Genomic DNA, 25,595 nt, shown 5'->3' with positions numbered 1-25,595 from the left:
TGTCAATATAGTATAAAAAGAGAACTTCTTTATTTTTTGATATTATGTTACTAAATTTCCATGTATAATTTCAAGAAAAATTATTTGGTTATGTTGTAAGTCTCTATGAGAAAATGTTTCTAATGCTAATTATTAGTTTCATAAACTTAAATATTTGAGATATTTGTGGCTTTGAGGGGCAATGTATTTTTTTTGTTAATGGGATTAGAAAATTTGGGGCCCTGGCACCTAACAAAACTACCAAATAGCTATTTCATTATACTCTTTCAGCATACTTAGTATGCTCATTGAAAACAGAACAGAACGTTAAATAGAAGGCACAGAGGATAATACACTCCAATTTCTACTCTTACATAATCTTTTGAAAACATCTAAAATATGCAATCAGGGTTTAAGCATGCCTGGCTTTCAATCAATCCAGTTTTTAGAAAGATAGGGTTGAGCATCAGTGACTCTGAGAGGATAAATTATTCTATCCTACTTATAGTGTATCTACATGCATCCATTACAGCATCTCCTAAGACAGGAAAAATCACTTGTTCCCCTTCACATCTGTATGGGAACATGAAAGATTTTCATTGGGCGGGGCCTTAGACACCATCTGACCAACCCACTCTCCCTTACCAGTATATAGTGCCATCTTGAATGCCCTTAGTGACTATCCATGCTTAAACAAACACTGTTCCCTTCTGTATTTTAATATATCCTCAGTCCAGTACATATACATGGAATAAGTAACCCTGGTAGAAGGTGTTTGGTGTTTCCTGTTTCTTATGGTCTTCAGCTATCTTACTTACATCTGCAAATTCTCCTATGATCAAGGGTTATTGAGGAATAAACACTGAGGAATAAAATAAAAAGAGGGATCCAAAGGGAAAATATCTTAAAAGAGATGATGAAACTTATCTTTTGAGGGAACAGAAAAAGATTAAAAATTCTCTTTGAACACTGGACAAAATGCTCTTCCCCCCCCCCCTTAGGAATAAGCAACTGGTGGGAGTCACCAGATACCAATTATTTAGCCTCTGAAGGCAAACGGCAAGATTTTCCTTAGACCATTTAAAATGATTATGTAGGAGTCAAGCCTTCCGAGAGCAAGGGCTATGGCCAGTGTTCTGTTAATTCTTCCCATCTCTTGGCCTGAATATCAAGCTTTTTAGGGACCATCAATAGATGCACAATGCATTAAATTCTACCTGAGTTTTCAGAGGAAGAGGATGGAGAAAAGAGAGAAATGAACGCTTGACTCAAGAGGCTGAGAGTTTATTTGAGTCAGGTGTGGGTCTAGTAGAAATATGCAGAAAAGAATCTTGTGGAGGAAAAATGACTCACAAGAATGTGAGGGGGAAGACTTTTTAATGTCAATGTCCATATTTCCTGATTAAAATATGGACATTTGCATCGTGTTCTAGCAGTCTAAATATAATAGCAGCTCAGACTCTCTAAGAATACTTCAACTCTTAGTCAAGAACAGGAAAAAAAGAAGGAGGTAGAACCCTAATGGTCCAGTAAAAAGTATTGTCTAGCACAGTACACTCATTACAATAAAACCTTTTAGCTATTAGTTAATATTTTAAAGTAAATGCATAGATGATTGATAAATTTCTCAGAATTAAAATAAATAGGTCCTTGGCTAACATTTCACAAAAACTATGTCAATAGTCAAGACCAGAAAGAAACTTACATTTTTACTTTTAAAAATAATTTGTTAAGTGGTATCTTCAGGTCTACTTTCAATAGCACTTACATTTTAAACACACATATTTAGAAATAAGGCAACAAAGAAAATATCACTAGTCAAACGTAAGCATTCCCCCACACTGAATGCCTATTAAAAATCACTCAAATATGAATTATTTTATCATTGTTTTGTGCCTACAAAATTCAAAGCACTGTTAAAAAATCCACAACAATAATCTTTTGAGAAGAAAATACTAATGGTTTTTTGTGAAGCCAACCATGTAGTCAATATTCAGAATAATGCTAACAATACTTTACATATAGTTTTTTAGATCAAAACTCTTCTTGGGTATGCAGAAGAAAACTGGGAAAGTGTGAAATATAGTGGAAGGAACAGTAGCTTTGGAGCTCTGGGATCTGGCTTCACTCTGACACAAAGCATGTCACCCAGGCTTCTCGGAGAACTGGTATTAAGCCTAACAGATGAGCTACCCAAAGAGTAAGGGGGAAAATAATTGCCACCATAAACATGATATCATGGGATCTCTCAGAAAAGAGACTTTTCTTTACTTGACATCTGGTAGAACCTGACTTAGTAAAAATCTGAATGAATGATTTGATCTAGGTTCTATCTTAAAATATATCCAAAATCCAGCTATTTCTCACCACCTCCACTGTTACCATCCTAATACAAGGCATCTGCCTCTCTTGCCTGGATTATTGCCGTCATGTCCGAACTGGTCTCCATGCTTCATCCTTGCACATTACCACCACCCTAGCCTAACATGCTCTTCACACAGAAGACAGAGTGGCCCTTTTAGGGTTACAGCCAAATCACATTAAGTCCACTGCTCAAACTCTCCAATAAATTCCCATTTCACTCAGAATAAAATCCCAAATTGTAACCACGTCCTGCAAGGGCCCTACAAGGTTTCCCCACACCACACCCACACAGTATCTCCTGCCATTGTTCCCTGTTCACTCTGTTTTAACTCTAATGGTCTCCTTATTCTTCCTCAAGCACCTTAATCACATTCCTTCCCCAGGGCATTGGCTCTTACTGTGCCTTGGCATGAAAACCTTCCTTTGAATATTCACATTGCTCCCACCACCCTTTCATTCAACAGTTAGCTCAAATGCTACTTTATCATGGAGGTCTTCTTTGAGAGCCTTATATAAAATTTCATACCTCACTTATTGCCTGCCGCCTTACTGATTTTATAGATCTATTTACTGTAAGCAGAAAATGTGTTTGTTTACCATGGTATTTTCAGTAACTAGAAGAGTGTCAGACTTAAAATACAGGGACTCAAAAATATGTGTTGAATAACACAATGAATGGATAGCCATCAATTTTAGAGGTATATAAGCCATAAAATCTCTTAAGATGCCAACTTTTTCTTGTATTCCACAGTCACCTCTTCTAATCTTAACAATAGTATCCCTCTATGTGATTCATTTATTTCTCAAAGTTTATTCTTTGATGAGCTCTTTATCTGTATTTTTAATGATTAATACTTAGGGGCTCATTAAAATCTGTAAAAGTAACCATTGTCCTCAGTGCAAGCCACTTATTGATCACAGATTTGAAAAGTCATGGGAATTAAAGGAAATGCAATTTATTTGATAAAATCCTACAACTCCTGTCTGATTCCCTCAATTCCTAAGGTTTTTGTATTCAACTATATAAAGAAAATTGGGACCATCTGATTATTATAATTTGGACAGAGAAAATTTAGGACTCTTAAAATTGCTAGAGCTATTTCATTCTTAGAACCAATTCTTGGATTTCTGCAGGGGTTTTTCTAAGTCCTTACCCATCCATTCAGTATTTCAACAAATATTCACTTTGCACCTACTAGATTAAGGGCACTCTGCTGAGTGATTGAGATCTTGCCTTCAAGGATTGGTCTTCTAAGGATGAAAAGACAATAACACAAGGAACAAAGTGTTACGTGCCCTGAAAGGGATAGAGCTGAAAGGTTATTAGGGTTTAAAGAAGAGATTAAGCCCAGCAGTGATAGATAGGGAGGTGCATTGGAGAAGGTGGTGAGTTGGACTACATTTGGACATTTGGAGAGGAGTAGGGAAAAATCATTTCAATAGGAGGAAATAGCATAAGTGAACTAGGGAGGTATATGGAAAACAAAACAATAGGTTCACATAATAATGGGAAATCTTGGGCTATGACTGTTTATATACTTAAGTTCTCTGTATAAGGCTATCCTAGCTCTAATACAGAGTAAGGCCTACATTTAAATGCACTTGAGTATACATTTGAAAATATGCATTGAAAAAAACCTAAATATTTCCATTGCTTTCCCTAGTTTTATATTTTGAAACAAAAAGAAATTTTCGATGATCTCAATGGATTAGAAAATTCATAAGTAATAATCACATACTCATACAGGTAAGGTACTCATATCTAGCTTTGAGCACTTGAAGAAAAAAAATTACATAAATTTTTAAACCACTCTTTATACACAGTGTAATTAGTAAATATGCCATATACATTAGGTCACATTGTAAGTGTGTTAGCGGGTTGAGATCTTCGGTTATGTGGCACGATGCATGCCTACATATGCACATTGAGACGGTTTTCATGTTTTGTGGAAGCAGTGAATATAAACATGGCAAACTTGCTGAGAAACCTTGTTCTTCCATTTTTGTGTTTCTTGTGAGAGTCAACATTTTATCTTCCATGTGCAATTTATAATGTCACTGTAGCTTTCATGATCCTTGCATGCCTCACATGCACCCATTGGATTACTAGCAAATATGGGGCAAAGGAAGGGGATATTCCTTTCAGTTAGAATGTCAGCATTGTGCATTTTCCACGTCTGAAAGCATCTTACACTTTATAGAGAATCATTTTCAAATGAAAAATGTCGATGTTCCTGTGCAAAGTGGATATCAAGCAAGCCAGAGCAGTTACATGGGTGTTGGGAGGTCCAAGTCACCATCAGCCCCTTAGTGACCAGGCACATGCCCTGAGGATTAACAGCCTAGAGTTCCTCCTTATGGGGGCTGCATTTGCTTTTTACACTTTCAAGAATAAAATTATATTTAGCTTGAAACTACCTACACTGACTTAAGCATGTGCTCCCCATGTGTAAATGAGGACAAAATAAAGAGGAAAATAAATGGCTGCGTGTTTTAGTGTTTTGTTTAGAGAGTAAACCGTCTGGGAAAAACACAAGTTATAGTTCATGCTTGGATCATTATTTAACTTTTGGCAAATACAACATTACCTCAACTGAACTGATGCCTGAGTTATCCTTCTATAATGCAAATCTGAGCCTGCCATACTTTGTTTGTAATCCTCCAATGACCAAATGACCCTTGATTACCTGATTGGTAGCAAGCCGTCATGGCTGTGGGAAGGAACTCTGTGCTTACGAATGAGCTACAATGGGATTCACAGAATAGAGTCCTCCCAATGGGTACATTGAGTAAATGCCTCTGTAAACCCAAGGTGTTTGTGAGAATTCCATAGCCAACTGACTTCAGATCCAAACTGCGACTCTTCCCTGGGTCTCCAGCCTGCTGGCCTATATTACAGAGTTCAGACTTGTCAGCCTCCTCAGTTGTATGAGCAATTCCTTAAAACCAATCTTTCTCTCTCTTTTTTTCCTATCTCTCTACACACACTCACACTCATGCACACACATGCAAGTGCACAGACACACCCTATTAGTTCTGTTTTTATGGAGAACACTGACTGCTACAGGAAGGTTGGATGTCTTCCAGATGGCTGTATGAATACCACCCAGCCTCTCCAGGTAGGATTTGCCATAAAGTTCCTTGTCAAATCCTGTCACAGACTCCCTCCTAGAATTATTTTAGAACTAGGTCAGTAGAGATCTGTTGGATGCATTGGCTTCACCTTTGTACTCGAATTATTCCGACACGCAGGACTGGCTATCCCAGTAGTCACTATTACATCTCTAGAACGCCTGTGCTGAAAAGCAGCAACTTTGAAGGTTATTTCTGCTATGCCGCATCCTGCTGTTCGCTGCCCCAGGAGGCAAAGGGTTGATATCAGTGGAAGGGCTGAGAATAGAAGACAATGGGGGAGAAATAGCAGAGAATCCCATACCTCCATCAACATTTTGGGCGAAATTGTTTCCAACATCTGCAACAATTAATTAATACTACATGGTGAAATGACTTGGCTAGAGATGTTTTCCTCCTGTGATTACAATTTTAAGTATTTGTGGAAGAGTTCATCAAATATGAAAAATAACAAAATTTTTCATATGACAAAATATTTTTTTCTAGATATTTGCCATGCCCTGTTATTTTAAGTATTAGGATAGTGAGGTGGTTTTAGAAGAAGCTTTTTTAGAAACACTGAATAGAATCCTTTATTTAAAAGGACATGTTTAATTTGATAGTGAAACCAGAGTTGATTGGTTGGTTGAAGGGTGGGCAGAAGGTTGAGAAGCAATTTTTGGGGGGATCGCTTAGGTGAAGTATCAAAATTTGCTTGACTCTTTGCAGTTTGGAACTCTGTATCTCAGCCCTGGGGGGAATAAAGGGAATTTGCTTCTGGCACAAATCTCCAGGGGCTCTTTACCCATGGCTCTAAACGGAAACTTCTGTAATCACTTCAACCTTTGGTCAGGACTCTCCCCTGTGGAGATCTCTCCCTTTTACCACGTACGTATAGGTTATTTGTTAGCTGTCTTTAAGAATATTAATTTAGACAAAGAAACAAAGATGGAATTTTTTTTTTACTTTAAAGCTGTGTTTGACTATTTGCTCTACTGTATATTCTATTGCCTTTTATTTCTTTTATGCCTATCGTTATGGGGGAAAGCTCCTTCTCTTGCCTGACTTTTCATGTGTCGTGACTCCACTAGCACACTAGCATAATACTCTTCACTCTTATTCATTCTACTCCAGACAGGCATTTAATTGGAAAGTTTGGAAGGAAAAACTGTGCATGTGAGCCAGCATACATCCATCTCTCTTTGTGTGTGTGTGTATGTGTGTTTTTCGTTCATTCTCTCGTTTTCTCTCCTGGAAGAACTGGCCTGCCTGCAGAATGTGTATACTCTTGGATGACCTTCTCCAAACTATAATTTTCAGCCTGCATGCTCAAAGGTGTAAGCCATATATTTCAAAATGATTAGCTGCAGCAGAAATAAAGATGATAGCCTGTCTCCATCTGTCTTACTTTTTATTTCAGACCTTGAGCAAGGAAGAAGGGTGCTATTTATTCAGTGCCTCAAGAATCCAGATGATGTAAACATTGTTTGAAACAAACAAATCCTTGGCTTCTGCATGAAAATGAAGGATTGCCAACATATATTTACCTATATTTCATACTGTTATTATAACTCCTTTATTTTTTTAATTGTGACTCAAAATTGTGTGTGTGTGAGAGGGCCCAATTTGACATATTCTTACTTTTCTCTTAAAAAACCTAACTCAGTTTCTTCAATTAGCCGTCCTGACACTTCATTTTCTCTGAGGTGAAATGATAATCTGTACTTATATTAGGATAAGTCAAATGAATACAGATGAAGATTTCTGATGGCAAACACCTGTATTATAACTTCCTTTGCTCTATTACAGTGTATAAATTTGACCCAAAACAAATAGCTTTAACAATTTTCTTTTTTTTTAATTTTTTACCACAGATTGTGCTATTTTGTAGAACTAACATGCACTGCCATGACAAACCTTTTAATTCTTTATTACTTTTAGACATTACGAGGAGCCGAGATAGAGGTTGATGACTGCCCTGTTACTGTATTATGATTACTTTATTCTTTCCTTGGGTGTCCCCATTAATTTAGAGGTAGCATTTCTCTCCAATGAGAAAACCTATTAAAACCAAGAGCTAAATAAAAATTTCTCTTCTCGGGAACTTTCTTAGAAATTGGAACCGTAGGGCTTTCAATAGAGGTAGGATGCTATCCTAGCATCATAATGTTTAACCATATAAAAGCTATGACAAACTAGTCAAAACTCTTGAAACTGGCTATATTGGGAGCAGAGAGATATAGAACTCTAAAGGACATAATCTGAGACTATATGTATGTCACAGTCAACACTTCAGAGGGGGCTGATAAAGAACACTATTCATCCTGACAGGCTCACTGAGATAATGAGCTGAGTCAGCAGAAGAGAGGCCACTCCTGGAGGAGCACCATGGTAGCTGTTATCATAGGTGCTGGGAATCCTACACTGAGGTGTGGCTTCTACAAAAATGAGAGAGAGAACAGAACGCCATTTCTGACACTTGAAATCTCTTTGGAGGTAGCACTGTGCACCTGAGACTCTGTGACCAAACTAGAAATGTGGCTATTGTTTCTGAGTGCCTCACAAGGTTCATCCTGATTCCCTGGTCATGGTGCCCCTTGGCCTCCATTTAGTCTTATGGTGCGCTCCCTTGCTATCTCCCTGAAATTTTGTGTCCTTCATGAAACTATTCTATGTTGTCTCGCATATTATTGTAACTTAAAATCTTTTTAGCAGTTCCATTTGGCATGTATCCCTCCAGGTCCATCTCCAGAATGAATCAAAATCCCTGATGTTGATATGGCAATTTCTAGAAAGTATGATTCTGTTGTCTGGCTCAAATATCCTTAAGGTTAATTGTGGATGAGTCAAAGTCAAAATAAACCCCTTCTCATTTGCCCTGCACAAAGAAAGGAGTAAAAATCATGGTGTTATTGATGAATGGGACAGAATTAATATGAGGATTCACTGGTAAGATAAGGGATCTAAGAAATATAGGCCCAAGTTTCAAGGTGATAAGTGACAAGAACTCACCTGTCAATTGGACCAATGGCTCTAAAATCAATGATCCTATAAGCTACTCTTGCTATAAGACTCCAAATTATTCCAGAAATTGCAGTTTATTGGGAGTATTTTGTTTCCACCTAACTCCACAAGCACCATGGTATTCCATCAATTCTACTGCTCTGAAATGATTCTGAGACCACTACTTTTTGGGTTTCCAGGTCTGCTGAAAAGATTATATTGGTATCATACATTGAAGACTCAAGAATAGGGCAGCTTTAATTTTGAAGATTTTTGAAGCAGTGATAGGACTGAGTTGACCCAGAGCATGTGGTCAATGCTTGCGCTAACTGCGCTAATGCAGTGCCATCTACATTCTCAATGATATCACTGGTCTGATGAACGTGAACCCTGGAACAAAGAGAATGACATGAATGAATGGTAAGATCCCAAGTGTTACTGGAAATGTATCTGAGTTCTTCCAAATGCCTGTAGATTTATTGGAACAAATGTCCTACAGCAGAAGCTACTTGTTTGATCACATTGAAGGTACTATGCTTGGTGTTTCCTTTCATGCACATGCTCTCAGAATGGGGGAGAATGTGATTATAGTCAGTTAATAATGACTTGACAGCACTTTTTTATGCAGTATTGAAACAAGTGGTAATTATCTGATTAAAAATACTCCTTCAAATTACATGAAACAAGAAACATTAATATAGATCTATTTTTTCCGAAAATGAACTGATACATTTGATTAATCCTTGAATTTCCATTTTCAGATATTGTAGGAATCAAAGAGTAGACTTTAGCCCAAAATTATACAGTATATAATCTAATGTTTACTTTTATAATTCTGAGCTTATATTTCCTCTGGTCTTTATTATGAGGATCAATTATTTGAAAATTATTTAAATTAGGATAATTCTGAAAATGAAATTCCTTGAAATTTCTGCTTATTTTGGATTGTGCATGCTTAGGAGGTTGCTATCCCCAAATTTAAGAATTTTGTGATAAATGTTTCTACAACCCTATAGAAAGAGAGTTGTCTTTTAACTTCAGCCTGTATTTTGAATAAAAGTTCATTACTTTGAGTACCTTTATTTTGAATCAAGGTGGTTATGAACACTTTGAGGATGGAGAATAAGTTTTTCTCATGTTTTTGATATCTTCCTACCTGTGTAGGCCAGTATTTAGAATAAACAAGAGCTCCATAAATAGGCATTGAATTAAAGTAGCATAGGGATCCAGTCTCTATCTTTTCACTGTGACCAGAGTCTACGTAATTTGGTGAACATCTCGTTTGCTTTCTACTCTTCAGGGACACCATGTTAGCTTAACTTTACTCTTTATGGAGATGGTAACAAATTCATGATAATACAGGAATATCTTATTGAATGATTTGAAAATCACTTATGAATATGAAGGTTTAAGAGAAAGCTAGATGCAAATTATAACAAGTATTTAAATATAAAGCTTTCTAATAAGAGTTTTTTAAATGATTTTTGCAATAGCTATTCAGTAACATTTGAAAGACTGGTTAGAGTAGTTACTTTTCAGAGACAAATAATGGAACTTCTTCAGAATGGTCAACATAGATTTAGAAGACAGCCTCAACTTTATTATAGAATTTCTCAGAATTTAGAGCAACATTGCAGACAGGAAACTGCCAAACTAGCTTCCAGTCCCTCGCTATTACGCTTGACCTTTAACAAGTTTTACCACAGTAGGCATACTAGATGCATGTTTTAAAATAGTGAATACCTTCAAAGATATTTTCAAGTGAATGAAAAAAAACACATATAGTAAGAATTCTTTCAGATGTAATATATTTAAAAAATGTTCTGTTGTTTGTGGAATGAATGAGTTTCTGTAATGAGTTTCACTACCTGCCATGAAATCAAGAACTGTTTTTTTTTTTTAGAAAGCTGAGAAGCAACAAGAAGATTTTCGGGCAATGACTGACATTTCTTCTCCAAGACAGAAGTTGATTTGAGTCAGAGTTTCACATCTAGAAACATCCAGTTGACTAGCACTTAAAAAATCACGAGAGGGAAAGTCTCGTGAGTCCAACCAAGACTCCAAATAAACTGAATTTTAGTTGTTTATATAAATTTTAGAAAATGCCAGAAAAAAATTGAGAGGTGTGGGATTTTAGAATTTCTAAGTACCTATTTTTATTTCTTGACAGACTCCATTAACCCTGATCCAAGATTGAGATTGTTTACAGATTTTCTTTTTTAAACCATGAGAACATGAACTATGTTGATGTCCAATATCTTCTCTAGAGCTAACATTCAGTAAACATTTTAGATTGATTATGAAATGGCCACATTGTAACAATTTGATAGCTCTGTCTGTGTGTATAATTTTGTCCTTTCATAAGGATCATTGGTGACTGCATTCATTTGGAGGGAGGCCATTACAGGCTGACTTCTGTGCTACTGCAAATTGTCTTAAAGCTGAGTTCTGTGCATTTACTAAAATGCTGTGAGATTAATTTTTAAAATTTGTGACCAATACTAGTATACACTTTTTTTTTTTTGCAGCATTACTGCTGTTTAGATGGAATAGCACAATATACTATGTTGATGAGGTAAAGGAGATAAAAAACAGGAAACTGATGAGCCATAGTGAAATATGATTGAGAACAAATTGATTTCATAAAACAAATATAATTGGCATGACAATAAAAGGTGTACTATCCACATAGGTCAAACTCTATTATAGTGACTTCCAAGAGAACTCAGTATATAGGAATTTTAAATAAATAAGGAAAATAAATGGGCTTTTCCATGGTGTCTATACATGTTCTGTCTCAATGTTCCTTGTAATGGAACTCATTAGAGAGATTTGACCTGCACATCTAAGAATTGATTACCCATGATAATGTGAGATCAAGCAGGCATCCTTTCTAGAATTAATACCATCTTGCATTTATAAAATGCCTTATTACACTGATGTGTCCCCTCCCCCCCCACCTATTATCCCATATTTTAGGACAATAATAGAAGAAGAGCCATGAAGAAAAGCAGTTAGATGCCCAGGTGAAGTGCTTGGTCTTTGGGTTCAAATGCTAGTCCACCATACAGGCATTGTGGCAGCTTGGGATTATTACTTAGCCATCCTCTTTCTAAATTTCTTCATTTCCAAAAAAGGAATAATAATGGGACTTACATCATAGAAATTTCAATGAGAATTAGATGTACTGTACATAGCACTATGATTTACTGGCAGTAAACACTTAATAAACATCTGTAGTGTCATGGGATATATAGGGTACGTGTGAGACTGTTCACAGATGAGAAGCTGAGTAACAAAGGGGTTAAGTGCTTCTGAAAGAGGTTTGATGCTTCTTATTAAAACAAATTGACTCAGCTTTATCTGTAGCAGGGCTTCTATCAGAACTAATGTTATTAAGCAAATGGAAATGTTGTGCTTTCATCTCTATGTTTTCTTTTATCCAGTCATTTTTAGAGAGACACCTGAGAAATGGAAAGAATTCTATCTTATCATGCTAGATAATTTACTCCATGAATTTGGATTACTCACTTCTCCCTTCAGGGCTCAGTTTCTTTGTCTACGAGTAACCTCTAAGGGCCTTTTCAGAGTGAAAATAATATTATTTCACACACTAGATCATAAAACTCTTGAACTCTGAAGTTTGACCCTAATAAATAAATTTCCTAAATTAAAAGAAAAGAAATCCACATTGTGACCATGAAAAATGCTACATTTTATTTTATGTGTATTATTTAGGCACTGATATTTTCCTAGCTCACAACTTGCTTTGGTTTAGCATCCCATTTCAAAAAATAAGTTATAATGAAAATTCAGATGCATAAATTCAACTTAGTATTGACAGCAATTATGGAATTAAAGTTTTCCCTACCAAGTTCAAATGTGACCATTAATAATGTATTGTGTGTTTCTGTGTGCATATGGTATAATGAATCACAGCTTTACAGAATGACAAAATCAAATCTGATATGGGTAAATATTTCTGAAAGCCTACATGATTTTCATTAAATAATTCACATTTTCAGTTAAGGAACTACTTTCTAGACTTAATATGATACTTTTATTTTTCTCTATTCTCCCTTTCTAAAGATTAGGCTTATATGATTATTTGAATACAGCGACTTTTTTTTAAAAAAGAGGGATAAAAAAATCATAGACATTTCCACAGTTTCATATTATAGATAATTTTATAACACTTGATTTTTGTATGCTGTGAATATCTGCAAAGGCAACTTAATTTGGATCTACTCTGTGTTTCTACCACATTTGGGAGGCAGAGATAATTTTGGTGGACAAACAGATATAAGAAATCAGTTTCTAATTGTCTGATTTATGACATAATCTGAATAGTTGTTAAATTGTTGATCACAATTTCCACAATTAACAAAGGATAAGTTAAATCTCTTATATCTACTTTAGTAGAAAAAAAATTCCAGTATAGTTATAACTCTTTATATTTCAAGTGTATTTTTATAATTCATTTTACATTTATTATTTAACTCACTTGACATGATATTTTCCTCCATGGATTCCCATCACTCATGCTGCAATCCTGATTTTAGACTTTTAGTATAAGCCCTGCTTCTGACATCTGAAACTGAAAATTCAATTCCTTGCATTTTTCCCTGTGGAAGTTGTATCTACATATATCACAGTTATAAACTAGTTTAAACCTAAAGCATAGCCTGAATTAGCAAGAGAATTTATAACTTTCCTAAGTGTTCATAAACAAGAAATCTGAGTAAATTTGCATTGCTAAAATTCAGGGTAAAAACTTCCTCAACAGTATTTCAATGATCAACTTCCTAATAATAAAAATAGGGGTAGTGCTAACTTGAAATACAATTTTGGTAATACCTTGAAGATGTCTATTTTGTAACTCTTAGTATTAATGTCCAGATCAGCATCTGGGAAACCCCCACAGTCATACCATATGATTGCAATAATAACAGTTAAGATCTAGTGAATCCCTTCTTCAGTTGCACAACCCAGTGGTTCCAGATTATTATGGAGTTTGCAAAGACTATCCCACACACACATACACACACACAATCTTTATGAAGAAGTGACCATGTTGTTTCCTGGCCTGACTTGGTTCGTCAGTAAAATGCATTGTCTGAATTATTTAACTTCTCCTTAAACTACATGGCTTTACATATGATATTTTATGCAGGAAATCAGCAGATTCAGATGAAGGATATCCTTCAGAAGGCACATATAGGAATCAAAATTTATAGACAAAGGGATTTAACAAGTGGAAATTAGACATTTAAAAGGAATCATTTTTGAAAAAGTATAAATATGACTAAATTTCCAATAGGCTGGACCACTTGGCACATGTGGAACATATTGAGATTATTTTGAAAGCACAGAATTCATTAATCTGTTAATAGTCTCAATTTCAGCTAATCATGCAGAGGTATGTCCCGGGATCTTGAAGATCCAGTAGCTCTAATTCCCTAAACTACAGACAGGGAAACTGAGTCCCAAAAGAGCCACCCAGTTACTTAGTAACATATCTTCTTATTCCTTACCCCAGTGTTCTTCTTATTTGCTGTGTGACTGTAATGAGAAACAGACATAAAAATACTGAGAGATGTTAATGAATTGACCAGAGTTTGGAGAAATGAGAATTAAAAACAAAACAAAACAAAAAACCCCAATGAATGACACTGACTATGAAATTACCTGAAGATAATTATATAAGGAAGATGATAGGTGGCTGAGAAAAAAAGAAAGAAAAAATTTCCATAAATATTTGGTAAATATGTTTTGCAGTTCTTTTGGCCATGTATAAGAGGAGAGCCTTTAAAGACCAGTTTTCCATACTCTCCAATTCGTTTTATAGTAACAAAGTGATATCTTTGAATAAATGACTTGGTATACAAAAATTACAGAAGAGAAAAATTTTAAATATGTTGTATAGCAATTTCTTCTTTTAAGAAATAGTACAGTCAAAATCATAAAAACGATTTTTTGTATTATTTTCATTATTATTATTATTATTATTATTATTATTATTATTATTATTTGCACCTAGCCTAAAAGATCAGGGGTCACATTTATTGAGGGCTACAACATATTCTGGTTTGAACCTGAAAAAAAGATGGAGTCTTGCATACTCATCTATTATCATCTTTAAACTATGTCAGCCTACATACTGCCTGGAGTAAATATTTACCAGTGGTTACTACTGTCCAGTCTTGAAATAACATGTAGTTTATAAATGAAAGTTGAAAATACAATTTTGTTGGAGAGCGAGGGCAAGTATCTGACCTAGGTATTTTAGTTACATCTTTTCTGAGGCATTAAGATCTTGACTTAAGGGGCGCCTGGGTGGCACAGCGGTTAAGCGTCTGCCTTCGGCTCAGGGCGTGATCCCAGCGTTCTGGGATCGAGCCCCACATCAGGCTCCTCCGCTATGAGCCTGCTTCTTCCTCTCCCACTCCCCCTGCTTGTGTTCCCTCTCTCGCTGGCTGTCTCTATCTCTGTCGAATGAATAAATAAAATCTTTAAAAAAAAAAAAAAAAAAAAAAAAAGATCTTGACTTAAGTTTTAAATTGGCTTTAGGTATCTCTTGATAGATTGCTACCCAAATAATTAGTAAGGGATTTACAGGGAAAAAATAAATTTAAACTCGCCTTCAGGTAATTCTAAAATTTTCTCTCTGAAGATTATGTTAAAGGTAACCCATAACAGTAAAGGTTCTGATGCAGATTTCCACTCTGATGCCCTCACAGAGGGGTAGTAGCATTAAGAGGTCTATATGGCAATGAATTACCACATAGCTTATGCAAATCCATAGCAATACTGTGCTCAAATAAGGATCTTGGTTTCAATACATTTTTTCAGAAATGCACTGGCTCCTCTTTAAAGGGAAATCTGACTCCACATGAAGAAGCAAAAAACAATCCTAAAGTCAATGCTCATTTCTTTAACTATGATATTGCTGACATTTTCTTATCAAATCAAACCAAACATAACTCTGTGGCTCCTTAGAATATTTTAAAATAAGCATCCATATGAGATACTATGAGTGTAAATGTATGAAAACTAACATCCATGAAGCTACCTATAATTACTGCTCCTTTATCAAAACAATAAAAGGAGGGCAATAGAGATCATGTCAAAGTATAAAGCTGTAATCACATTAGCAATCCCTTATGTAACAAGAAAACAGTAAAGTGTAAAAGGCTCGATTCTAAAGAATTTGAATAAAAGGAGACAGGAGACCTTTTCTCAATTTCTGCAACCAAGGGAGTTAGTAGAGGTAGGGCAAAGAAATCTTTTAATTTAAATCTTTATATTAAATCATCATTATGGTTTTTTAACTAGAAATGAATAAATACAGTTTCCAACAAATATGTTCACCTGAAAATTTTTCAATAATTTTAAGGTAAATTAAGAAGCAGCGAATGTAAGAACTTCATATTTGATACTTCGTTCATTTTTTATTCTTTGTGATACATAACTAGGGGATTAAAAATGAAGATATGAAAGATGATCTAGCAAGTAAAATGTAGTGTTTACTCCTAAAGGCAAAGGGACATCAGGAAATAGAAAGAGACTGGGCTTTTCAACTGGATACAGTTTGTTTCTTTAATGGCTTGGAGTAAATGAAGAAAAATATTAAAAATTGTTGATCTTGGTGGTAGAAACATGAAAATACATTTACATTGCTTATACCTTTTGTGTAGTATGAACTATTTCTAAATTAAAAATGATTTTTTCCTACCTTTTGTATTCTAACTTACAAAGACAAGTTTATATCTGACTTCTTTTGTGAAATTTTAAAACGTTTGTTTTCCTCATAAGTTAGAGATTTCCTTTTCCTCAAAGTTCAAAACCATATATTTAAAATAAGTAAATGTATATAATTTAGAGAACTGTCAATTAAACAAAACTTTCAGCAGAAAGATAAAATTTTAAAGCTTTTAATGTATTCCATACCTAATAGCTTTATTATCCCCTTTTATGTTTATATAATTAATTTTGAGTCATTTTATATGCTTTCTGCATGTTATCTAACATTTCAGAGGCATAAACATGGCTATTTTACTCAAAATATCAATTAATGCATCTGTATAAATGGATTTTCTCTTAGAGTTATCAGACACTATGTAAATACAGAAATATCCTTTATAGAATTGTTGAAGTAAACAAGTGTGACTATATTCCAGGATCAGATACCGGGGCATTTTGTGTTTTCTTCTCTTAGTGAATGCAATTTTTAGAAGTAAAATTAATCCTCTAGAAAACAAAAACAAAACCTAGAACATAGGAGCTTCAGGTATTACTAAGAGTGTATACGTAAAAATTTAAACAAAATCATTATAGATGATTTTCTCTGTTAACTTCAAGGATAATTTGTTTAGACAAAAATCACTACCTTAAATACCTTACAAAAATTCATCATAACAGCAAACATACCAAGCTGGTTTAAATATAAGCTGCAATGGGATTACCTTAGTTATATCTTGAAGAACACCTATAGTCGCTGTGTATTAATTATAAGAGAAAGTGGATATAAGTTTACAGATCTTCTTAACCTTTCTCTCTTTTTTTTTAATGCGGGCATCGTAACTACTGGCTTGCTTTTTATGCTAAGCACACTCTGTTCATTCACAATTTGAAGCTTGTACATAGTGTCCAATAATGGTAAAGCACTTGCAAAAATGTTGCACCTGGAACAGGGAGGAGTGAGGAGAGCAAAGGTCAAATCCAGGCCTTAATAAGCATTGACTAAACAGACTTTAGACTCAGTGAAAAGTCCAGACGACCCCTGCAGCGTCATCTTACAGCTCTGATTTTCTTCTTTTCAAGATGTAGTATAATCCATAAATACAACCAAATCACTAGCAGCTTAGGCTTTGGTTTGGTTTTTATCTTCCAGGGTTCCCCCCCTTCACAGAGATTTGAAAAATTAACCCTTTTCTGTCCTCAGACAAACCAAAGAATGAATTTCTTCCTGGTCACTGTTGTCAGCTTAAATCTTTACGTCCTTTTGGGGCTTGGGGGGCACTCTGTGAAGTGCTTACAACCAGAGCAGTGGCCAGAGTGTTTCATTTTCTCCCCTTAAACGTCAACGGATATCCCAGAGATGGCTAATAGCAACAAGGTGATCAGAGACTCTACAGATCAGTGAAATATGTCTCTTTCATGAATGCTTCTAAGCAATAAACATAATACTTAAAACCTTACATGGGATTTTGGTTTAGTTCTGGTTTCCCATCACACAGAGGTTACATTTCCATACAGATTTCTAGATAATCCATATGGATGATAAAAATATAATCAACTAGAATCAACTTTTTGACATATTTGCCTCATTCTGGATTCCCTGGTACAGTTCCCACTCTCATGCTCTTACGGACATAATCTCTTTTCATACCTTTGTTCTATTCCACATTTGCTAAGGGAGAGGTTAGGCCTTTTAAGTTAAAACAGCAAATTTCCCTGCAGGAAATATACCAAACCAAGAATGAATTGTAGGAATGAAGAGTCCACCTTAAGTACATTACTTGAGAGAAAACTTGCACTCCAAAGTGGGTATAGTCCACGTGCTGGAAGTGAGAGCTGTCCAATCACATTCAGTGTAATCCTGTTATTCTATTTACAACACTGCAGATTTTCAGAATGCCAAAGACACCTGCATCTGTCCCTACATTTATTCTTTTGATGTCACATATACCCTGTTTGCCCCACTTCCTTCACAGTTTAAAGATATAAAATTAAAAAAAAAAATCAGCTCTGAGTGTAAACCATAGCTGCATAATTAAGGGTGAGGCAGTCTTACCTAAGCAGGAGTGGCTGAGAACATAGAAACTGGGTGAGAAGCCTCAAATGTTCAGATGTGTGCTCTAGTCTGGGGGAAGATTCTTTAGAAGGAACGTGAAAACAGATACAAATGGTGTCCCTGGAGAGTTGAACGGGGCCTGGGTTTCTCGAGGATCTCTGTCTCTGACTGATGATCACAGGCTTACAGAACAGGAAAGGGGATACAGTGAGGGGCAGACATTTTACACAGCTGCAAGGCTCCCAAAACTGATCACAATTTCTCCTGTGCTATTCATCTAAAGAATTAGGATATACAGGAAAACAGACTAGCAAACCTCAACCATGATCCCATATAAATAAAAATACTAAAATTCATTTAGTATTTCTGATTATCTGTGATCCCACAGAATCAAGACCCGTCTATTTTTCAGAACAACATGGAAGAAGAGAAAGTGGGAATAACTCAGATATGTATTCCTTGTTTATACCTGTTTTGAACATCCTAGCTTCAGCCATCTGAATTTACAGCACCAGTATAATTTTAATTATTTTTCCCAAGATCCCGTTATCCATTATCTCCTACATAAATGGCAAGATTCACTGTCAATTAGAATTTGTTGTTTTAGAAGTAAAACTTAGCTAAAAATGTGTATAATTTTTAGACTTTGTATTACGCTTTTCTGTTTATATTTAAATGTCTCAAGTTTCTAAATGTATTTTATGCATTTAGGGTAATAGAACAAAAATGGGCTAAATCATTACCATATATATTTTTTTCTAATGGATTTTTTAAATTCATGAATCAGGAGAAAAATTATCAAAAATAAGACATCGTAATTAATGCATATACTTCATGATATTATGAGAATTTAAATATTTTGGTAATACAAATTAACTTTTTACAAGGTTCATAAAGAATTGACTTTATATGTCGATGGCTCAGAACGTGTCTTCATAAAGTGTGAATCCCATAGGCACCTGAATTTCAATTTTTGTGAAATTTTGATGCAAAGAAATCCTAATTGATCTGATCAGTCATCAGATGCATTTTTCCAACAATTGCACTAGGGTGGCTTTTGACGAGACATCCCACTGTTGACAACTAGTGGATTTGCTTGAGGTAAAAGGCTACCTGCAGAAGAATGAGCAAAGAATTCCAAATCAGAGACAGCGTTACTGTGAGGCCAATTTTTTTCAATGACACTGATGTTTAATTCAGAGTTTTTCTAATCTCTATTATATATTTTAAAAATATGCACTTTTGGTACATGTTTCTATCTTTATTAGTCAAAATAATGTCAGGGTCAGAAGGATAACTTGTTTTCATCTAACACTTATACCATCCGAAAATTAAAATTTTAAAAAGAGAACATCTTTGACTCTTTGAAGTAATAAATAAACTATGAAGAAAATTATTTGAGTCAAGAACTTGTCCAGAAGAAACAAAACCTGAAAACTCACATGCCCACTTTCACAGAATATATGATTTGCTAAGTGAGCCACTGGCTATATAGATCATCTTCGATGCTTGCTATCTTTTTGTAATCCAAGTCCAAATGAAATCTCCAGATCTTTTTTCTTTTTTATATAACGACTACACACATAATGGACCAAGAATTTTATATGGTGGATATTTTAACATAAATTTAAAAGTATATGTATGTTCCAGTAATGATGATTTGTTCAAAATAAATTGAGTATCATCATTCTTTCTTAACTCAATCATTATGCCAATATTTTAATGCTTTTTTAAACCGATCACCTGCTTACCAGCTAGTTGAGAGACTATGTAGGTGCATGATAACTTTTTTGGGATTACATAGGATGAAATGGCAGAAACAGCCAACTCACATAATTTGCCTTGAGGATTAATCTCGCAGCTATATTAATTTTAATAAAAATTAAATGTTTTCCATTAGTTTAGATTGGCTGGTAAGGGAAAAACACAAAGACAAAACTGAGGCAGTGAGCCTTACAATGCCTCCACTGATTTCTCCCCTGGCCCTTCCTCTGCACATGGTCAATTAGAATTGAAAATCCTGTGCTGATTTCATTCGCTGGAATTTTTAAGCAGGTCAGGAAGAAAGATGTTATTGAAAGGAAAAGTCTCATCTAAATAAGAAAGGAGCACGTGGCCATCTGGTCTTAGCTATACATATAAAAAGTTATTTCAGCTGAACTGCAGGCTTGATGTTTAAAAAGATGTGCCAAAAATCAACCCAAAATCTGTTTACGGTAAAATATCCCAAATGTTTCTTTTTCAACCTCCAAATATGCAGTACACAGTTCATTTCCTATCTGTGATTCATGAGCCCATTTGACCCCAGCGCCTCACTGAGCTTGACTGAGTTTCAGGCAGTGGAACATTCAATCACTCTTAGAACACTACTCCTTAATGGGATATCAACAGGACCGTGGGTCTTTTGAAAATTGTGAAAATAACTTGGATAGTTTTCACTCAAATTAGTTTTGAGTGCTGTCTGCATGTAGGCTTGAAAGAATAAAATCTGAAGCATGAAGCAACCAAACCAATTTTCCTTCCTTTCTCATTGTGACTTGAGGTTCCTGTTCATTCTCTGTGCAGTGCTCGGGCATCTACTCAAAATAATTTCAGGTCTCAAGCCTAAAGGCAAGTTTTTTAAAAAACCCAATCTATCCTTTCATAAAGAGAAATTATAGTGTGAGTCTACTTTAAGAAATCATCTTCATAATGTTAAGAAACAAAGTTTTTCTAAAAAATAACATTTTATACTGTTTGCCACATTAAAGTCATATCTTTTAATATGATTGAAATATGTTTTGATATGAGGCATTTGCAATAATTACATCATCAATACATTAATTTAGCCATTATCTGAGTATGTCCTTCTGCTAGAATAGATATAGCTATGTTGACCTCCCCATCTAAATTTCATTGTATTAAAATATGTTAATATTCTAACTAAAGATCATTAAAAAAAATCACGTCCGGTTATAATAAAATACCAACAATTATTTTTGGTCATAAAACTACATTCAAATATATTTTATATATACCCTATCTATCCACATATGAAAGAACACATGATTATAATATCAACATATATGCTAAGCAAGAGAGTAGGTTTTCACTAAAGTGTTCAGATAAATAATTGAATTAAGGATATTCTAATATATGAAACAAGAATCTTGACATATCTCTGACATAAGATATCATTGGTTGTTTTTGTATATTTACTATGTTTGTTCTGCCATTTCAAATAAATCATTACTATTGTGTAAGAAGAATAAACTGTACTATAGTAAATTGTTCTTTCTCCTTTATGCTCTGAAAAACCATTTGTTCTTGAATTGGCGTTACGTAGTTCAACTATTTCAATCAAGTCCATTATCTTCCTTTCTTTGAAAGATGCCTTTTTAGTAACCTGTATCCCAGTGGGCAATGTCATGTTTTGTTTTTAGAAAGTAGGTGAAATTTAAATCCAACTACTTATTCATTTTTTATGTTTGACAAAACAATTATATAATTCATCCTCAGGCATGAACTCCACTATATGCTGGAAGAACTATTTATGTAAAAATTACGGAGTCAAGCCCAAAAATTTCTCAAAAAAGTTATTTATTAGTTCGCACTGGAGTCTTACCCCACAGAATGTCACCTAACTTGTGTAGCTTGTTTTTTCTAAGTACAAAATGTGTCTGTTCTTTGAGCTATATACTTTTCTCAACAAAAGTAACATGAAAGCAAAAAAGAACAAAACACTTTTTCTCTTGTTTTAAAACAATCACACAATACCTCAGCAAAAGTAATCTCAATTTATATGTTGTATAAATCGTGCTGTTCATATACATATGTCTTGCAAATCCTTTCAAAAATTAATCCTTTTCTAAGTATGCAAGAAAGAAGTATTCAGAGCATATTCCAAAATTCAAAATTCAAAAAAATAATGTATCAAATACTTGGTATATAGGAACTGGTAACTATACCCGCCGTTCTACATTAATGAAGATTAACTTAAATTACATATCGAAACTTAGTAATTAAGAGACATTATGTATGCACGGTTGTTCTATATTTATGTCTCAGATATGGCAATATATTTTCATAAAATTACTAAACTTTGTTCTATTTGAATTAAGTAAAATAAAATAGTACACTTAAATACACACATTATTAAAAATCGAAACAACTTGTTTGGTGGATAACTGTTTAGTGTAAGACCCATAAAATAAACTTGAAAATAAAAACAAACACTGCACCAGCCCACAAAATTTTAACCCAATTATTCTCTAACCCAGAGCACATGAAATGAACATTACTTTTAAATCATTTGTATATATTCTTTCTTTAACCAATAAGTTGAGTGAAATGATTTAATGTTTGCAAAAATTTACATAGCAAATAAGAATCACCAAGTCATACCACCTACCAGTATTGTAGCATTTTTATCCAAGGGACTGCACAATGTTTACCATTTCTACATCCTATTCAGGGCATTGAAATTCAGCCACCTCTAAAATGTTCAACCAGCATATTATTAAGGCTTCCTAGAACCAGAAAACTCTGCCTGACTACAGACAGATACCTTGATAAACATGCCCATACTGCCCCATAAACACATCTTCAAGAAAGAGATAGCTACAAATAAAATAGTCCTTTCCTGTGGGTGTTGGTTAACCCCACAAACATGTGAACTTCCTATGGGCACACACCCAACAGACATTGGCGATTAGGTGATTGAAAATGTTGCCCACAAAGGCGAAATTTTATATGTGATGACATCACCAGCAAACCAGGGTTTCTCTGTGATATAATGATATAATTGCCTGGCTGAATGTGTCTCTTGAGTGTGTGTGTGTGTGTGTGAGAGAGAGAGAGAGAGAGAGAGAGAAAGACGGTTAAAGAACAGCATCATCAGAAATGCTATAACCTTCTGCAAGGTTTGCAAGAATCTTGCCACAGACCTTTGACTTTTTCCAGATTTCATACAGCTTAAGTTCATTCAAAAATGCATTTCCCACATGAGTAAATTGTGTTTTGTTTAGTTAGCACACTGTTAATCCTAAAATATCCCCTTGACGGGTCTGTCGAGAGATGAGATTTCTACACCCAATGAGGCATGTGTATCTGTACAATATGATGCAGGAGTTGCAGGGTCCCTTGAGACCTGCATTTGAACGGATAAGACGTCTTGGTTTTAAAGGTAATGAAAGGGTTAAAAAATGAGGCTGTCTGGGGTAAAAGAAAGGGGATATTGTTGTCTTTAATCTTTCCGCAGTATGTGTAAGACTTCCATCCCGGATCTGCACATAGCAGTGGAATAGGCTCGGCATGCATTGCGTGCAAGGTCCTTGATTGTAGAGGGGGGAAAAAAACCTGGCTGGAGTCCAGACAGGCTGGAGCTCTGTTGATCATTATGTCTAGCCTTCAGGTGTCTCAGCACACAGTGGGCGGCGGTGGGGGAGGTGTAGATAACATGAGAGCAGACAAAGAAAAAAAAATGGTGTATTTTAAAAAGATTATGCGAAAATTTGTGTCCAAGTCCTCTTTAAAAAATGAATCCTACCGTCTTGGACTTTTATAATTAGAACACAAGCTCTGCTCTGGCAGATCTCTTTAAGCCATAATTAGTTATGTCTGGAGCCTTTGAATAATTCCTTTCAATAATTGATGGAGTTGATACTCTCTTTTAAAAATAAGGAGGGCAATGTTTTCTTACAAACTCTCTTTTTGTTGGAGGGCTTTGTTCAAAATCTTCATCAGTCACAATCACATTGATTTGATCTGCCTTTTAATTTCTTATGAGACTTAGGTTATAACTTTTTAAGAATTTGGATGATTCTAGAAGTAAAGGCATAATGCATTGCTAGATTACCCTAGCTGAATGTAAAAAGAAAGCAATAATACAGGATCATTCTTCCCTCATTTGTTTCCAATTATTTTATAAATTAAAAAAAAAAACTGGTTTGTATGTGGCTTCTGTTTGAAACTCCAACAAAAAACCTTAGCAAGCATGTAAGTTAGATGCTAAGTGTATCTTTTGCCTTCTAGTAAGAAGAAATCCCAAATTCTTTTATTCTTCAAGCATTCTATAAAGAAGCTTCCGCATGCTTCCTCCCCACCCCCACATCCTCACTCCACCCTATTAGGAATTTCAAAAAAAAAAAAAAATCTTTATACATGGAAGGCTGGATCCTGATACAGAAAGCTGTCTTATCCTTCTATCTTTACACTGACCACTTTAGCCAGTCACCTTTCACTTCTGCCGGGACTTTATTTCGCATCTTGTGGACGAAAACACCGAAACCAGCTCGGTCTCTATCATTATTATGAAATGAAAAGTGGTGGTTAAAAAATAAATAAAAAGAAAGCTCTGGCTTGAAGCCATTGTTCGGAATTTAAGAGCTATTTGCCCCCAAGTGTCTTAGCAGTCTTTCATAGCTAATTATAATAACTGTCAGATGTCTGGAAAGTCTATGGTACCCTTGTCAGTGGAGTCAGCAAAGTTTGTCTTTTATTTTTCTCGGGGACAGATCAGATCTGATGAGACGTAAAGAATGAAAAGAAGTGAACTAAGTACATATGTATGTGCCTTCATCTTTCCCTATGAACAAAGCAGCACACAGGAGCAATGTTCCGGGGTGCAGCCCTCCTGCAGCTACTCTTTGGAATGCCTGACTTTTAGTTTTAATTCTTTATCTTTAACATAATAAAGCATTCAACAATTGTCCCCGAAACATCTTCCTGCCTGCCGAATACCTTTCCGTACACATATAAAAGAGTGCCCTAAAAATCTTCAAATCTTTGATGCTTATGACATACAACTATTTTAATCAGTACACTTGACGGAAAGAAATGTATACTTACAATTTCAGAATGGTTATTTGTGCTAGTTCCTTGTCCCCGGAGGCACAGCAGAGGCTTTTGCCAGACTGTCCCTGATGCAGGTGCAGAATCCCCGTTTTCCTGAAGGAGGGAGGTAGGAAAGTGCTTCACAAAGTCACTCGGAACTCAGCCACTTGTGCTCAGGCATCCCTTGCTCCTGTGAAAGCTGTACTGTCTGCAGTTCTGAATTGAACGAAATTACAGCCCATGTGAAAGCCAGGGGCAGCGAGTCATGTGGGAGACACACAGCCGTCCTATTGGCCACCCAGCCATAGCTTAGGCACTCTGCCTTTTCCACCATTGGTGAATAGTTAAAACTGAAAGCATCTAGATCCTCCTCTTGAGCTTATTTGTCCTTTATGTGTGGAAGAATGACTGTAGGATTTTACAGTGACAGAATTAGTTAAGAAAGGGACTGAAGTCATCCTTCACAGAGACCAGTGGGAGGAGATTGGAAGCTCAGCTTTTTCAAGACGTTTTTTTCCCTTTTGATCCC

General features: G+C 35.2%; 1 long non-coding RNA gene across 2 annotated transcripts in view; it reads right to left on the bottom strand.

The window, feature by feature from the left end:
- The window catches only part of LOC123785776 (uncharacterized), a 59,612-nt gene extending 34,317 nt beyond the window's left edge, over window positions 1–25,295 (bottom strand). For both annotated transcript variants that reach the window (XR_006777751.2, XR_006777750.2), the window contains exon 1: window positions 25,082–25,295. This is a non-coding gene — a long non-coding RNA (uncharacterized LOC123785776). The remainder of the gene's footprint in view (window positions 1–25,081) is intronic.
- Between the last annotated feature and the right edge of the window lie 300 nt (window positions 25,296–25,595).

The sequence above is a fragment of the Ursus americanus genome, chromosome 2, assembly GCF_024610735.1.
Source record: "Ursus americanus isolate L20-20 chromosome 2, mUrsAme1.1.p, whole genome shotgun sequence".
In the NCBI taxonomy this organism is placed as follows: domain Eukaryota; kingdom Metazoa; phylum Chordata; class Mammalia; order Carnivora; family Ursidae; genus Ursus; species Ursus americanus.
Note: the sequence above shows the minus strand (reverse complement) of the source record. Positions and strands in the feature narration are given on the sequence as shown.